This window comes from Chiloscyllium plagiosum, chromosome 5 (genome assembly GCF_004010195.1).
Source record: "Chiloscyllium plagiosum isolate BGI_BamShark_2017 chromosome 5, ASM401019v2, whole genome shotgun sequence".
Lineage (NCBI taxonomy): Eukaryota > Metazoa > Chordata > Chondrichthyes > Orectolobiformes > Hemiscylliidae > Chiloscyllium > Chiloscyllium plagiosum.
Window position 1 is genome coordinate 108,585,128 of NC_057714.1, and position 2,701 is coordinate 108,587,828.

Here is a 2,701-nt window from a genome sequence, read left to right on the forward strand (position 1 = left end):
TGATTGGCATGCGATAGTGGGATCTTCTTCAGCAGTCAGGCAGTGAGTTGGAGCTCACCATCCTCTTACAGATTACAAAAGGAAAATTTTGTTCAGCTAAAGAAACAGCATTAGGCCATTTACCCTTGAGCCTGTGCCACGATTCAATGAAAGAATGACTAATCTATAACCTAACTCTGTTATAAACATATAGATTCCGTGCTTTATATCCCAATTTGGGTTTACACTGCTAGTCACTAAGTGTCTGGAGTTACTTCAACACGATGGCATTCCCTGCCTACTGAGCAGTGTTATTTGTCCCAAAAAGGATGCTGCATGTTCTCTGGACCAGAAGCTTAGCTAAACCTGGCAGCCAGCCCAGCAAATCATCCAGAAACCACGGAAATAACACGTGCTAAAATAAAACACATTTGGTCACTCATGATTTGCAGTGTCTGTGACCCCAGACGACCTGTTCTTATTACAGAGCAATGAGATAAGCATTAGTCTACTTCCTGAGTCACTGGTCACACAGTGAAAGGTTTTTGCCAACTTAAAGGATCAGTTGCAAAATTATGTGGAGTTTGTGTCTGGCAACACGCACTGCTCCTCACATTTTACAAAAGACAGATAGAGGCAAAATCCAGATGATTCAGGAGGGAAGGTGGTAGGAGGAGGAAGCAGAGAAATACATGGGGGATGATTACTCTATAATAATTGTGCTTCATTATAACTGCAGCAACTACTCACATTCCACAGACTGTGCATCCTTCAACTATAATTGGGTTAGTTTCACATCCTGTTTCTAACTGTTTGTGGATGTTAACAGACCACAAACTACAGTGGCCCATTAATAAAGCAGTTTATAACAATGGCACAGACCTTCCTTGTCTCGAGTGTGGCTTGCACTGGCTGCACAGTCTCAAGTCAAGCTGCAACAAGAACTATAAACCCATCAGCAAACTATCCACTGGAATAATATCCAGCCCTCTGACCAATATGTTTCACACCTTGTTAAAAGAAAACATTCAGTTCCTGTGGAAAGACTTTTGCCCTTCTTTAAACAAAAAGGTGATTTTAAATAAACTGCTCAGCAGGCTAACAATTAATATCTTGCATTTATATAGTGCCTTTAACATCGGAGCAATGTTTGAAGAAGGTGGTTATGAAAGGTCATCTTAAAGGAGAATCCAGAAAAACACAAAGAGCTTTAAGTAGGGAACTCCTGAGTTTAAAATCAACTAGGCGAAAGTGAGGACTGCAGATGCTGGAGATCAGAATCTAGATTAGAGTGGTGCTGGGAAAGCACAGCAGGTTAGGGCAGCATCCGAGGAGCAAGACAATTGACATTTCGGGCAAAAGCCCTTAATCAGGAATGAGGCAGGGAGCCTCTGGGGTGGAGAGATAAATTGGGGGCTGTGGGACTGGGGAGAAGGTAGCAAAGAGTACAATAGGTGGATGGAGGTGGGGATGAAGATGATAGGTCAGAGGGGAGGGTGGAGCAGGTAGATGGGAAGGAAGATTGGCAGGTAGGACAGGTCATAAGTACAGTGCTGAGCTGGAAAGTTGCAGCTGGGGTAAGGTGGGGGGAGGGGAAAGGAGGAAACTGGTGAAGTCCACATTGATGCCCTGGGGTTGAAGTGTTCCGAGGCGGAAGATGAGGCGTTCTTCCTCCAGGCGTTGGGTGGTGAGGGAGCGGCGATGGAGGAGGCCCAGGACTTGACACAATGGGAGGGGGAGTTGAAATGTTTGGCCACGAGGCGGTGGGGTTGATTGGTGCGGGTGTCCTGGAGATGTTCCCTAAAGCGCTCTGTGAGAAGGCATCCAGTCTCCCCAATGTAAAGGAGACCGAATTGGGAGCAATGGATATAATAAATGACATTGGCGGATGTGTAGGTGAAACTGTGATGGATGTAGAAAGCTCCTTTGGGGCCTTGGATGGAGGTGAAGGAGGAGGTGTGGGCGCAGGTCTTGCAATTCCTGCGGTGGCAGGGGAAGGTGCCAGGAGAGGAGGGTGGGTTGTTGGGGGGGCGTGGATCTGACCAGGTAGTCACGGAGGGAATGGTCTTTGCGGAAAGCAAAAAGGGGTGGGTAGGGAAATATATCCCTGGTACAGGGTTCGTTTGGAGGTGACAGAAATGTCGGGGGCAAATGTGGTTTATGCGGATGTTGGTAGGGTGGAAGGTTCTGTCCTTGTTGCGGTTGGAGGAGTGGGGTTCGAGGGCGGAGGTGCGGGACGTGGATGAGATGAGTTGGAGAGCATCTTCAACCACGTGGGAAGGGAAATTACAGTCTTTAAAGAAGGAGGCCATCTGGTGTGTTCTGTGGTGAAACTGCTCCTCCTGGGAACAGATACGGAAAAGGTGGAGGAATTGGGAATACGGCATAGCATTTTTGCAGGAAATAGAGTCATAGAGTCATAGAGATGTACAGCATGGAAACAGACCCTTCAGTCCATGCCGACCAGATATCCAAACTCAATCTAGTCCCACTTGCCAGCACCCGGCCCATATTCCTCCAAACCCTTCTTATTTATATACCCATCCAAATGCCTCTTAAATGTTGCAATTGTACCAGCCTCCACCACTTCCTCTGGCATCTCATTCCATACACGTACCACCCTCTGCGTGAAAAAGTTGCCCCTTAGGTCTCTTTTATATCTTTCCCCTCTCACCCTAAACCTATGCCCTCTAGTTCTGGACTCCCCAACCCCAGGGAAAAG